The sequence below is a fragment of the Hetaerina americana genome, unplaced genomic scaffold, assembly GCF_022747635.1.
Source record: "Hetaerina americana unplaced genomic scaffold, ioHetAmer1.1.p SCAF_6, whole genome shotgun sequence".
Classification (NCBI taxonomy): Eukaryota; Metazoa; Arthropoda; class Insecta; order Odonata; family Calopterygidae; genus Hetaerina; species Hetaerina americana.
In genome coordinates, this window is record NW_027287205.1 from 14,843,392 (window position 1) to 14,859,528 (window position 16,137).

General features: G+C 37.9%; 1 protein-coding gene across 1 annotated transcript in view; it reads right to left on the reverse strand.

Annotated features, from left to right (window-relative positions):
- The window catches only part of LOC139695260 (protein amalgam-like), a 194,691-nt gene that overhangs the window by 63,265 nt on the left and 115,289 nt on the right, over nt 1-16,137 (reverse strand). The window lies entirely within an intron of this gene.

Here is a 16,137-nt window from a genome sequence, read left to right on the forward strand (position 1 = left end):
TTTCGTAAAGAGTAGGCTAATGCCGACGCCGGGTTTCTCTCCACCCTTCATCCTTTCCTGTCCATCCCCCATGGCGCAAATGACCTCAGCGGTCGGTCGCCTCTTCCTAAATACTACTGCTTTAACGTTATTTCTTTGTGGTACAAAATAATTGGAATTCGTGTGGCCATGGTAGAAAAGATCTCCAGAGTGTGCAAATAGCATTACCTACTAATTTAATGAAATTTTTTCTTTCATTGGTTAAAATACAACACGAAATAATTGAGGAACGATGTTCCTAATCACATAAAACAAATGAAATGTCAATTGTTTTGCTAAGAGCTGCTCATACTGTAAAAAAAAGGAGGGATTTGTGTCCGTGTGCGAGAGTCTACTCCTCTCACGTCCTTTCACCTCGAGGGCACGAAATTCGGCGCGGCATTAGATGGACTCATTAATTTTCTCAGTCTGCTGTACAAGTCTAATTGGATGTCCCCTTGCTATGAGTCCTATGAAATATCGCCAAATGCATTTCCCAAACCTCACGCGATAACATGCAATGTCTAGGGCAGTGGCCATTCTTGTAGACAATGTTTAGGGAGAGCGTTCAGTATGGCATCATATGGCTTTAAAGAATACGTAGGTGGTTGACAAGTATTTGAGGGATAATTACAATAATTTTGCTAAGGACGGCTAGAAGTTGAAAACTCGATCGTTGGCGTAAATGTTGCTGGTAGAAAATTAATTTTATTAAATACCCAACAATAATGAATTTGAAGTGATTAATAAAAGCCTCAAATACTACTACAATCAATTAGAGGGAAAAACTGGGATAAATAAATGTATTTCTTCAAATGATTCTATTGACAGATTCTCTGCAAAAATATTTTCTCATATTATATAATAAAACTATTTCCAGGGCGATTTTGAAAATATATTTTAATAGCGTCCATATGTGGAGTATTCTGAGGCCAGAAAAGCAATTTAATAGATACTTCATTCCTACATCTCCTTTCTGGCCACATTCTGAAGGTAACGGACATCTTAGTGAGTTTAGAGTCAGAGTCAAAATTGTGTCAGTACGATTCAATGTCCTTGCATCATTCCAAAAATGATTTTTTCCTCCATTAATATCATTATTATCATTAGTTTCATTCAAACTTTACGACAGTAATTGTTACATAATCAGAACTCGGCTATTTGAATGCGTCCTCTGATTGATGGCTAAAACAATTAAAAAAACACATAAATATCCGATTCTGCATCATTTTACCGTTGAGAAAACCCCGCAAACTTCAATCCATGATGATTAGTTTATACTCAAGCCTATGAGCTTTGTGAGACATTGCCTTCTAATGGGTTTTCTTCCAGCAGATTGCATAGGCTGCCATTGATATATTTACCCTTTTTCAAATTATCTAAATAAGAATCAATTGTAGTAAAAAGTTGAAAGTTACCAAAGATGCAATTTTTATTTTGACTCGTCCCAATACGTAACATCATTATCAATCTAGAGATGCTGAGGCAATGTTTTAGAAATACGCTAACTGAAGGGTTTCAACCTCATCTCAATGTCCATTGACGTACATGTGTTGTTATATGCACCATGGATTCCAATAAAACCAGCGATCTTTTGGATATATTTGAAATACCTTAATGAAGTTATTAAAAACTCTCCGTGAGGAAATTTATTAAGTATAATTGGTGATAATTACCGAGCATTTGGTACATGTTTTAATTGTAATGAATATAAGTTTTTTATGCTTAAAGTGTAGTTTACTGGGATAAAAAAATGTACTTGAAACACAGAAGTACAAATAAGTGAATATAAAAGCTAAATTTGTCGACCGACTTGAAAACTATGGTGGGTAGTTTATTTTTTTGTAACGTCTCCCTTTTATTTTCAACGAAATGATGTTTTCTTCCACGTACTTCAACTCACGACCCCTTTAAACGAATTCTCGGAACCACCCTCTCTTCATTTCCCTTCCTTATCCAGTTCCTACAACCCTCTCCCCATTTTCCCTCCCACCCATCGTCCCTGTCCTTACACACTTTTTCTTCCCCCAAGCACCTTGCCCTTCCCCGTTCAACCCACCCTCATGGCCGCACCTATGACCTCCCTACGCCTCCATCCCCCCGCAAGCAGTGTCTTTCCTCCTATCTGCCTCCTCCCGCGCCACCGATTGCTCCTTTCACCCCCACCTCCTTGGAACTCTCAAACCCTTCATTCCACCCGTCCTGCCCCCTCCACCCGTGCCTAGTGAATGAGAAAAGTTTCCTCCTGTTCGTTCAAAAATTTTCCAGCCCAGCGACCCCACTGCCCCTGCCACACTCCCCTACCCCATTGGCAGCGCGAGCAGACACACGCCCTTGGACACAATCGTACCAACGCACAAATATAAACGCACGCACGCAAGTAGTTGTGCGTGTGCTTTCGCCATCGCCTGAGTGGGCTCAAGAGTCTTCCTCCTTCCGTCCCTCTCACTCATTCCTTCCTCTCCATTACTTTTCTTCTCCTTTTCTTATTCCGCCTCCGCGAGCACCATATTATCCAGAGGCGTTGAAACGAAAAACTAGCTCTGTAAAAATGAAAAAAATTAACCGCTGTCACTTGACTTTTCCTCGCGCTTTTTTCCTGGAGTCCTCCCAAACCTATATTTTTCCCGTGCTATTACTATCCCGTGACAACATGCTTATTTCCGCTGAAGGATTCTTCCGATAAACGTAGGTGTTCACTATCCTTGAGGTCGAGGAATAGAACTGGTGTTCTATGTTCAGTCAATTTTATAGTGTTTATTGATACACATAAGCAGGGAAGTATAATAATTCCTAATTAATGAACAGGATATATCTCTCATTTCAATAAATAGCCCTCTCTTCCAGCACTGGTGTTCGATGTTTCATCAATTTTATATTATTTATTGATATGAAGTGGGGAAGTGTGATGATTTCGAATTAGTTAACAGGAAATAGCTCTCTTTTCAGGTAATTCTACGATTTGAGATGCTCATATACAATTTTAATTACTCAGAATTTGTAGAGATCATTCACTGTGTCTCTGGTGAAAACTCCTGATAAAACATATCGGCGCCGGCCGCCCTCTCACGGCTCCCGACAAGGGCGTTGCCGTGCGGCGGTCGACTTCCACCCGGCGCTGGCTACCTTCCACCGAACCAAAAACGAAGGCACAGTTTTTCCAACCGGTGGCAAAATAGCCAAAAAAATTCGGCGCTACTCTGCGAAATACTCACTCTCTCTTTTTTTCTGTATGATTCATCAACTTTGACATGATACTTCCACCAGTGAGCTCACAGACTGACAAACGAGGGGCGCACTGCATGTGATAAAAGAAGTAAAAAGGCTAGTCGAAGTTCATCGACATCACGCAAGTTTCATTCAAATCTTAGCCAAGCTATGATGATCGGTCGTGAGACCCATACATATTGGTCTTGATCGATAAGTTATGGTTTTAATAGGAAAAACATAATATGTAGTAGTTTAGCCCCAGGGGAAGTTTGGTTCTGATTATCCCAAAAATAGTTTAAAAAACGTTTATTTCGATGTCCTTTTGCCTATTCTTTGTTATTTTACTCATAACTCGGTTTATAGATAGTTTAATCCTTTGTATTTAATCCAAAACCCTATTCAAAGATGACCAGATATTTGAAAATGCTCCAATATTTGGACTGACCGACTGACATACTGAAATTGTAGCTCTGCAATGGAGCAATATACTTTACTTTTCGATCTTTCACATTCATTGCAAAATAAATTAAATCTCCTCAGAATTAATTAAATGGATAAGCTTTAGTGTAACCTCATGTAATTATAGGATTAACTGATCCCAAATTCATGAGAGGGATATATTTTCAAGCTTCAGAAAATTCATTAATAACATGTTTTTAATTGATACCAAAAATCACATGTTTTCCCTATGTAGAACACGCTAATCTATATTAATACGAGTGTATTATTGTACATACTATTGTGTGTATTTTAGTTTTCTGTGATTCGCCAATCAACAACCTCTCCGGAAAAGAGTAAACATTTCAGTCGAACTCTTTAACAACAGTGTCTATCGTTGGGAAGCTTTATTTGAAGCATTAACGCTGCTTTGATACAAAATATATAAACAAGTATGATACAAAACATAATTTTAATAAACACTCTGGCCTATGTTCACAAGATATCGGAGACAAGATTACAGATATTCGCATCATGCATAGTCAATTTCACTCCGTGAAATACAGCCTTGACGCGGCAGCATGGTTTGTGAGTTCTGGTGACGTGTAGATCTAAAATGACGGGAGCAATGATAAATAATTCTGACAGAGTCACTCATGCCATATTGGTCAAAGGATGTGAATAAAAGACTGTTTCAGGCATTGTGTAACGTAAAAGCAATATTGAGAATGTTAACGATAAATTATCTCAATTATTTTTGCAAAGAAATATTGATGGAAACAGGCAAAAAAGAGCCCTGACAACTACCAGACTCGGTCTAATAGGCCGCAAATCTCGACCAGTCGAGTAGCTAGAGTAATAAGATCCGATCCCCGGTTGTCATCAAAGGGAATTATTTGAAAGAAAGTCGACTGCAGAAACTAAGATTAAAACACGAAAGAGGATTGAACCAGTTAGAATAGGAACTTAAAACACTGAGACAATGTTAAAAAGGGGAAAATTATAAAAAATTGACCGAGAGATGAAATATCGCCACATTAACAATGCCATGAAACTGAATTATCAGTACTTCGCCAGTGAAGGATTGCCTTCTGTGCATATTCCTGTGAGTCAACTTTGCTAATACAAAAAAAAACTTTTGTCCGATAAGATTTTCAACTAAAAAAATCCGCTGAACATTTTTTACATGATATCCTCAATCATTCATTAACCGTTTTTAAGCTGGCTGCCATTATTATACATTCATTAGCGGTCTAGAATCAGAATTAAAGGTTTTGGGGCTTCTCGGGGGGAGATGAAAGAAAATTGTGGATTACCGGAGCGATAGACCTAGTACAGCCTAGGAAAGAGAGCCTGGGAAGGTTGGGAAAAGTATTTAAAAGAAAGGCAAGATGAAACTAAGTCAACTTAAAGCAGGCGAGTGTTAGAATATTACTAACGGAACTAAAAGCGGAATCAATGAAATTGGTCATGTTTCAAGTCTACATGCCGACAAACGAGGAAGTAATGGGGAAGTAGGTAGTTGTTCCAGGCGTGGAACTAATGCATTGATACTGTCGAAGCGAACCAAACAATGCCCTGCCTTCCACTATCAATATTTACCAAATTTAAAAAACATTGTTAATTCTACATAAAATATTTTTAAGGGGAATTAGCAAAGTTTTTAAATTGTCTCAAATAATGAAAGCGGAAGACTTCGTTCATATCGACAGATCAATTTTAGAAGAAGAGTGCCTACAGTTAGTTGCGCCCGGTAAGACATCCTCAAGTGCAATGACATCGTAACCAAATTCCGAGCATGTACGTAGAGTATACCGCGACGGAAATGGATTGGGTGGTTGTGTTTATGGGATGGTTGGTGTGTTTCAGGGGGTAGGTGGGAGGGAGATAGGTGAGGCTGCGGGGCAACGGCCAGGGAGATATTATTACAATGGGATGCTAAGAAGAGGGAAGGGCATACCATTCGCCAAAATTCCGCGCTTTTGCCTGTGAATGATGCTGTGCTCTAGGCGGTTAACACGCGCGCGTTTGTCCTCCGATTAAGGTAAGGGTCGCTAAAGTCACCCTTGGTCATTTAAACGAGATTCCCAATGTTGTGATCTTAAATGAGATTCTACAGGGTGTTTGTGTAGGCGAGTAGGTGTCCCTTTGCTTTCTCATTTGAAGTTTCCGTACTATCCTACAATGTACAGGTACGTGCAAGTAGTCCAAAATTGCTGCACGGCAGATAATTGATTCTTTATTTTCCAAACAAACCCGCTTGGTCTTGCCCTCGCAAAGAAAGTTACCTATGCTCTTAATTATTATATACTGCTCTCCTCTTTCTACTTTGCCGCTCAATTACCTAATGCACTCTAGTGTTAACGCCTCACTTTTCAGATCTTTGAATTATATCATTATTCGTGAGAATTAATAATCGAAATAACTAGACTATAACGCTATCAATCACCTGCTCGGTATTTTAATGGTAGAAAACAATCCAATATTCTCTTTAGTAAATGCGTATTGTGTTGAGCTTCACGTTTCTCTTTTAATATTTTAATAAATATGCATCAGTGTATTTTCCTGCACCGTGCATTAGTGACGACGAATAATCCATTTTCACTGGAGTATCTGATAATCGTAAAGGAGTGGTTAGATGAGCCGAATCACATTTTATTCAGCCGGTATACACAATATACTATCAATTAATTAAGTAATAAATATAGGTTATAGAGGCAGTGGAAAATATGAAACACTTTAAACTGTTTAACACAGTTGTGAGGCAAGTTTTAACTTCCCATTGCCCGCTCTCGCTGACTGCAACACGGTTATTGAGTCATGACATTACATCTCACCTCGACATATTTAGAGGCGTTTTCAGTTCCCAATGCATTTTGAAATATAACCTCAAGTACTTTCAACAAATGAACTCAAGTTATTTTAAAAATTGAACTCATAAGCATGCAATGGATTCTTACTGATTACTACCGACAGTTTTTAATGCTATTGTGAAAATGCACATTTTAGCCAAGTTCCCCCTCGGGGAACCTATTTATTTGGATTTGTATTTGATTTATTTTTAACTTATTTATTTGGATTCATGGAAAGATTCATGAAAAAAGTGAAAAAATTCTCCTGGATGAACGCGAGATTACCGACACTGCATTTGCTTGAACGCGGCATAGCCTTTTAAGAAGCACATTGTTAAGGAACCGTATACAGATACAAGTGGGTGTTATTATTATTATTATTTTTAGGTAAAGGAACAATTCTGCACAATTAGGTTTGGAAAATTAAATATTTTTTAGGAGATCCATATATTTCGGTTCGGATGCACTGAGATAGTTTGCCGACAGGGGGTTGAAACCCCTGCTGGCATTCTTCTCTCCCTGCCCTTCAGTCGCTCCTTCCGTGGTGAGGGAAAGGGCAATGGAATGAATACACCCGCGGAGACTCAACGACGGACTCCCTGGTCTGAAGAAGCGTATGTTGTGGGGTGTGGTGCACTGCCCAACGTAGAAGGAGGGACAGAGTTTGCAAATAAGTTGATACGTTATATTGCGGGATGTGCATGAGGGAATGCCGTGGAATGGGAGAGAATCAGTAAGCTAAGAGGGTAGGTAATGAGTGGTGAAGATGGGGCATGTTTTACATTTGGGTCAGTTGCAAGTTATCGGAATGGATTTTCGGATGATGAATGAATTATATAAGAGCCTATTACATGTCAATGTGTCAGATGATTTGGAATTTCTTATGTAATTGTGTGGCGGTTGGACAGAATGGGTAAGAGGTATTTTAGAATATATTTGAAGGACTGCATTCCTGGGAAGCATGCTTATAAAATGGAGAGTATGTGCGAGTTGGTATTTTGGAAAGGTTTGGTCGCGTGAAAGTTTGGGAGGATTTTTTTTATTGAGAAGGGGCTCCGGATAACCGCGGTGTAGGAGAGCCAAATATAAGTTAGTGAGAGAAAGTTGTTACCATTTGCCTCTAATCACAACAGTGTATTTACCGAACATTTTAAATCCAGGAGCCAAGACTTCATTTGACAATGAACCTAATTCAATTGAATAATATACATAAAGACAAGGCGGGATAAAACGATGCATCTCTACTGCAAATACAGAAAGAAATAATGTTTCAAAAGTAATTTTGCAATTTATTTTGATAATGAACTCACGATAATTTTACTCCGTAAATAGCTATGATCAGGGAATAATGGAGCTCCTGGTGCAGGATTTCACAGAAACCCCAAATATTCTCTCATTAGGCCTTCAAAAGGAGTTCGTTGGAGACCATTACGGTTTCTGTGAAGTCCACCGTGGCTTAAAAATGAAATTCTTTGCACTGGGTGGGTTAACGATTCCTTCCACCCAGACGAATAACTATTTTTATTGCATGCGTTTGACGCTTTTGTTTTATTTTGTATGCTTACATGTAACCAGAAATATTATCTCAACAAATGAAATTAACATAGTAGTTCTTATATAATAAGTGGGAATACCAAAGCTTTGAGGTACTCCTGGCGTGTTTCATAGTTACGGTTTTTTCTAGAAAACCTTTTGTCGAATTTGAAGGAAATTTAAGCAATGAAGTTCATGTGCCACAGGGATAATTTGCTGAAAAGGAAAATAAATCGGAACCGAACGCCTATTTGGCGTCAAAGACCTTTGTTATTAATTGCATTAGGGAATTCCGAAGGAGGCATGATAAATACTCCGCGATAAGAGGGTTTGGGATGGAGGGGAGAGAGCGGTTGCGCCTGATTTAGCCGATCGCATCCAATTTGCCCCCGTCGGCTCCATTGAGGTGCGGGGGATGATGAGTCTGGTCTTAGCGAGCTCAGGTCATTACGGACTCGGGAGAGGATTCAGGACGCGGTTTTAATATTGCATGTCGTTGCAAGTTCCTTGAACGAGCAAACCGTTCCCTTTAGTAAATTTAGTCGGGTGAAATCTCAACACGGTTACTTTAACTCCGAAGCTAATACGAGTAGAACGGAAAGGAATGGGGCTTTTAAACTTTCCTTTCATGTTTAGTTAAACCATGCCCTGTGTACAATTGTTTTTCTCTTGAACATAAAAATACTTGATATGAACTATGAAATATTTTCTCGTAAATGGATATTTGCACGGACGCATAAAAATATTAGACATTGTCATAAATTATTTTATAATTTAAATTAAATCCTTTAAAACCCCCATTGGTGTGTTTTATGATTAGGCTCTGATATTAGCAAATTTTATCTGGTAAATTCTCTAATATTGTTTTGCTACATAAGAAAAACCTGCTCGAATCAGCTGCCAATATGGACGTGAGTATCCATAATTCTGGGTCCGTAAACATTTGGTTCATAAATATCTGAGCCCTATAGTCCAACAAATCCCCAGATTAAAATAGTTTTCATTCTTATACACTTTATGTTTAAAAATGTTCTGTTTAATATTGTACTAAGCATTAATGACGCATTATGACTTTCATTCCAACTTGCACCACAGTCACAACTGAAGAAAATCTAGTGTAAATTTCCTTGTTGAGTAGGATTGCAAGTCGTATGGGACTTTTCCTAAATGGCCTAGACATAGAATATATGGGAACAATGTCAAATAGAATACGGAATTACCTTAGAAAATAGTGTGTTCTCATATATTTCGATAATTCTTTTTTGTTGGAAAAAAATTTCTTGTCTCTTTGTAAGGTCGGAAACTTTTCAGACCACCCTCGCAAAATATGATATTTAAATTATTTGTAATTCTTTTTTTAGGATAAAATATTACAATGTGAGCACACCAGAACCTTCTGCTGAGTAGTTAGAAAAAAATTATTTTCGTGGTTTTCTAAAATTTAAAATTCACTCTCTTAAGGAAAATAAACGGTTACCGTAATTGGTGCCCAAATTTAATGACGAGATTTGGATTGGGCGTGGTAGAGAGTGTGACACATTAACGGTAAAAATTCAAAGTGACGAAGAAAAAAGTGAATTGATAATTAATCGTGGAATGTTAAGCACGCTATCAAGCGCGCCCCTGATTGGTCGCCAAGGAAACAGAATTTCAAATGAAACCGTGGAAAATGTGGTGAGGCTGAACGTTTCAAAAAACAATATCCTCAGCAAAAACCGTTTGACCAATATTCATAGCTAATGAAAAAACGCGGAATAAAACGCCAAATCGCATGAATAATTTATTGGAATATCGAGGAAGTTTAACAAGTGGTATTAAAGCGTGGGTATTAAGGCTTTGAATCAATATGTTAAATAATAAATATACCCAGTTTCCGTATAAGTACCATTGATGCAATATCTTTTTGATATTCATGTAATAAATATGGAATTAGCTATAAAAAGTTTTACATTTTTTGTGAAAAACATTATCCATAGGGATTATGTAAGGTATTTGTTTATCTGTTCTATTTAGAATTCTAGAACAAGTACTATAACTGATAAAAGTAATATGATTTTCCTAGAACACCACAAACTAAGTTATATACTAGTGTAAATATTTTCCAAATTTTAAATTACTCCTTACAACTTATTTTGCGGGTTCCTTCCATTAAAACAATATTGAGATCGGATGGGAATACTGGAAAAGCAAGAAAAATTCAGAAAAAGATTTGGCATTTTAGATGGAATGAAGGGAGGCTGACATTATGCACAGTTTATAAATGGTTCATATTGAGCCATGATAAAGACTATATAATGACGTGTTTGGCATGTTTTAGTCGTGTAGTAGTGACTATAGGGGTATCCATTCCAAAATGTTGTATAAGGTTGATCCTATTTACTTATTGTTCATATTTACGGGTGGTAACCTAACACCCCCCGCCACACACCCTTGCGGCGACTTGCGAGGTATTATGTAGATGTAGATGAAGGTTCAAGGGCATTTTGTTTCAGATTACGTGGAGATTTCAACTGCAATAATGCAAAGTTTCAGATTCCATGAAAGAACTAGTTATTGTACTACTGAATTATTATATTTTATACGTAACTTAAAATATTTAATGAAAACACAGGTATTCACAGGGCTGATAGATTTAAAATAAAGCAAAGGGTAGTATAATTGGAGGAAATTGATAGCAATGGCAAAGGAGAAGACAGGAGGACAGGGATAAAACTGGAATGTAAGCATAAGAAAATGGAAACAGTGAATCAAATATGGCTTACGATTCCGCCAACGATGCTAATGATTTATTATTTTCATTTCATTACTTTGGCTCTGAGGGTTTTCTTAGGATTTGGAATTCATTGCTGCAGAATAGGGCAATATTACCAACGGCTTCTCATACTGGAACACCGACTGTGAAAGATTCCCGAGAAGACTCATTTGAATCAAAATTTTTAATGAACTGCTACAACTCTGATTCAGCATCAGCTGTTTGGATTCATATAAGAAACTATCAGATATTCCTTGGATTCAAATTTCCGTTCACAAAGAAAATGTGGTGGTCGGTCCATATGTCGGAGTTGGAGCCATTATGTGGGGAATATCGCTCAAAAGTGGATATAATTACTGACCTGCAGCAACATATTTAAAAAAAAAAGACGGAGCTAGGCAATAAAATATCTTGGGAAAATGATGCAGATTACAGCGAAATAAATCTGTCACCTCAGGTTGATCAATTGCCTCTCTTTGCGAGGTAAAATACAATACGTAAGATATGTAACTTAGACTAGAATTTTTCAATATGCGGTGGGAGTATCGGAGTAATTAAAGTACCAAGAGAATTAGGATGAAGACGAGAAGAGGTATCACCAGAATTAGGACGAATAAGAATACTCCTTCATCAATGTTACCGTCAAAGTGAAAGCATGGCATTCCCAAACCCTGCACGAATAATTGAAAAATCAAATGATCCCAATGTGTCAGAATTCTAAATGGAGAAAAGCTGATTACCCTGGTATTCAGAAAAATAAAGATTTAAGATACAATTTGCGAAATGAGGGAATCAATAGGAAAGGAAGTTTAGTTGGAAAAAAGCGTAAGATGAGTTATAGCTGGTCAGGTTTCTATATTCACTAGTAAGCCTCTCTTATAAACAAGGAAATATTGAGTGAAAACAGTTTACTGTATGGAGTAAAGCACTCGATTGTTAAATATATGGCGTTCCTTGTCATCAACCTCCTCTCTACCATCCCGGAACATCTTGTGCCAACGGAAAACCATTTCATGAACATTGCTTGAACTCCCTAACCCGGATTTTCGAACTGATCACCAAATTTTATTTCACACCGTTTCACAATAGAACGTGGGATTGTGAATTTTTATTGCGCCCCTCAAACCGGGGTCCAGTCTATTAGCGATATGTACACTGTAACGGCCCTCAGACAACTGACGCGGATCACGATGCTCAGCCAAAACCTTCCACCATATTCTCCGCCACAAGTCGGGCCCTGTCCCACTCCAGCCGTCCTCATTGGTGGGCAAAAAGTTCATTCTACTTATTTTTGGGGCAGACTCTATAGATATTCACAATTATTACTGGTATGAAAAGATGTTTTGTGTTTCACGCTAAATTGTGATCTAAAACCGTGTCATAGAAGTGTCCTTACGTGTAAGCAACAATTATTGGCATGTGATCTGACATAAATTGTTAATTGATGGAGATAATGTTTGGCTAATTGCAATAAAACAAGCAACTGCATAACTGTCTGATTGAGTTGCACAAATTATAATAAAAAAATTACCGTGCCATTTTGTGGAATTTTGAACGGCGATATTGCCTTCGACAACGTCAAATGGAAAAAGATATGCAATATACTAGAAGTTGCTGGAATGGCATACTACGAAAAAAGAATAATTTATGACCTCTAAAAGAATCAAATGAAAAATATTAGGAAAACAACAAGTTCTTATCCTAACGAATAAACGAGGTTTTATTCTTCAAATTTATTTTCACCATTCATTATTGTCTCATTTAAGGCTCTAGACTTTTCCCAGTGATACTCAAACGTTTTACCCTACAACTTGTATTTGACTCATTTTGTGGTAATTGAATCTTTATCCACAAAAAGGCGTTGACGTGTGAGATAACCTCCCCTTCATGATTAAAAAGCACTTCCTATTGGCTCAAATGCAGTTGTTTTTTTTAATGTCTGCCTTTAGCTTGTCAATTAATGATGAGTAAACCTTTCTCGTTATTGGTCTACATTCGCTGTTAATTGACTTGACTACCTTTTTCTTGACTACGTTTTTGAAGATAGTCGATCAACACGATTCCATGACTATTCCAAAAAATAGTCGCTATCACCTTCCAAGCCAAGTCTTCGCCTTTTTTGGAGAAGGTTTTCCCTTGCCATGTAACTGTTTTGACTGCTCTTTTATTTCAGGAGTGTAGTGGTGGATCAAAGTTTCATCTGCAGTTATGTATTAAATCTGACTCAATTCGCTCCAACCACTCCAAAGGGCCTTCGAACTGTTTATTTGAATGCGTTTTTGGTCCATAGTGCCACCCAACGCGCGGATAACTTACGCATGTCCAATTCTTCGGTCAATGTGGGACAAACGCGTTCTTTTGATATGCCCATAGCCTCTGCTATCACCCAAACCTCAATTCAACTATCATCCAGTACCCTTTGGTGAACTTTTTCCATGCCATCGGAGGTTGTCAAAGTTTCTGTCTGTAGCGAATGCTTATCATGAGCCAAGCTGGTACGGCTACGTTTAAATACAGCTGCCTGAAATTTCACCGATGTAAGTGATGCCGCTGAGTCCCCGCGCCCAGCGTTCAATTCGTTTTTTAATGTGCAGTCGCATTGTCGGTCAAAAGCAAGTGTTTCATGAGAATTTGATACTCAATGTTTTCATTTTCACGACTATCCTCACAATAACTCATTAAATTAACTGTCAAACAACTGAGCATCCAAAATGGTTCACATTTGGATAAATTTTAACGCATTCGCAAACACATTCCCAAACGTCTGTTGATGAGTAGTGTCATCTACATGTTAAAGCTAGGGACGTTTCAGACAAACTTTATATTATTCGTAATTAGAATTTCTTAGGTTGGTATCAAAATGGTCCCTGGAAGATCCCTTTCCTTCTCGAGGATACCCAGTTAAAGAGAGTTGTGGTTAGGAAATAACAGATACAAATATGAGTTTTTAAGTACGCACAGAGTAAGTGCTCAAAGGATACATTCAAAGAGGCCAAAAAAATGGGATTTCAACGGACGTAATGATTCACCTGATGTAGTAATGGTAGGTGTAGGGAAGGGAAGTAGAAAAACTGATAAAAGACAGTGTTTCAATATACGTAATCAAAATATCTTCAATAGATTGAATTAATTCTTCAATAATATGAAACAAAAACAGAAAATATTCATCAACTGTAAAACTCTTTATAAAGTGACTCTGTGACATTGCTATTCCTGGAAGAGGGTAATTCTTATGTTTCTCCTGCTGCTATAAAAGATATGAAGGACACCCTTACGCCAATCATTTCACGGTATATTTTGTAAAATGAATGACAAATAGTTTGTTAATGGTTTTCACAAATAGAAATAATATACGTATTTGCCTCAAGAATGAGAGAATATTAGGATTGCATATGTGAAATGAGGATGTAATTAACCAAAACATAAAGAAAACTGTTGATATGATGAGGTAAATGTGAAACTCCTTCGTAAAAATGAATCTATTTTGCCTTTGTTGATTTAATGAATATATTTTTGATAATGCCACCACTTGAATAAACCATGATTACTTATTCTTCCAAAGATAAAAAATAATGCATTTGACAGGGTTTTTAAGAGTGTTTAAAAATATTTGGCTGCAAAATGAAGTAAATAATGAAACAAATTTACTCTTCTGAGGACCGCTGATGACTTGATTATAACTCTTGAGAGCCATTAACGGCAACTTACGTTGCCACGAATGGGTCATCAACTTTATAAATTAATTCGTTTTCATTCAATTCTCTTTTATCATTTCATTTTCAGCGTAAAGAGCAATCTTGTAATCATACGTTCACACGGAGGAGTTACTGGTTTATTTTGTTGGCTTTGAAGGGCTAAATAAATTTCTATGTTACTTAATTTTTATATTTGAAGAGGAGAGACAAGAATTTAACTGTCATTTTGGTCAAATTTTGTGCGTTTGCATGAAAATGCTGTGAAATACAATTTGCTGAAGCTGCAATGCATGGTTTGCAGTGTAATCGCCAATTAACCTGTTGAAATTAGGTTTTGTTCAAATTTAATTCATTTTGACTATCAAATATTTTCCTCTTCATACACAAATAGAAAAAGGACAGTTCCATACAGCATCTTTTGCATATTCGCCTTAAAAAAGGGTATATAACAAGGATCGAGAAGACTTTTTTCCTGGCGTGATTGTATGTCGAAGCGAGCTCGCACTTCGTAGGCTCGGTTTTGGGTGTCTGACCCGCAAAGCGCCAAGCGCTGAACGTTTGCGAGCGTTTGTTTAGGCCAGAAGTGGACCCCTGTCGATTGACTCGGTACAAGGGCAAAACACAGCAAACGATTGAAAATCGGTACACAATCAAATTTTTGGTTGGACTGGGGAAATCGGGTACTATATACAAACACCCGCATACATAACACACACACATATATATAATTCATTCATATAATTATATATATAATATTATATACAATATAATATGTTATTTTATATGTATACATATATGTATATATATATATATATATATATATATATATATATATATATATATATATATATATATATATATACACGTGGGTTGCGGTGGTCCAGGGGGTAAAGCGTTGGACTGCTGACCGGAGGGGCCCGGGTTCGATTCCCGAGCAAGGCGTTCTGGGCACATGCAGCTCCACCCAAGCTACAGGGTGATGTGATATGTGATTTTTCAGGTACCAGATCTTCCTGGGAAACAGTAACCGGTACAGGGAAAGGAATTGGCCCTCTATTCTGTAATGTAAACTCTATTATCAACTATAAAACCTCAAGGTTAATTTTGTAAGGTATGTGTTTATGGTTTTTATGTACTGGTACACCTGCATGTGTGTGTGTGAACACACATACCCAAGCACACTCACATGCACTCAGAAAACGCTTCCGAGCCAAGATACAATATATTACAAGGGAAATTGATTAAAAATAAACCTTATAAAAGGAGACGCACGGGGTTGGAATAACGTTCCAGCGACAGTCACTAGATAGAGTCAAAAGGAGCGGGAGAGAGATAGACGAGGAGCGGAGGGAAGGAGTTGAGGTGTGAGTGAAAGAGGGGCAAGTGCGGTAGGAGCGGGGCGACGGAATATGACGGGAAGAGGGGAGGAAGTGAGAGGTGCGGGAGTAGGCTTGAGTTGGGCGGGAGGTCCGTGGCAGCGTTGATCAGCCCTCACCAAAGTCCACACACTACCACGACCCTCACCCTCCCTCCTCCTCCTCACCGTACCCCTCCCCATCCTTCTTACCCTTCCTAGACTATCATACGCTATGCCACCAATGCCCTTACAACAGCCAGAGAAGGGTTCCTAACTTCTCAC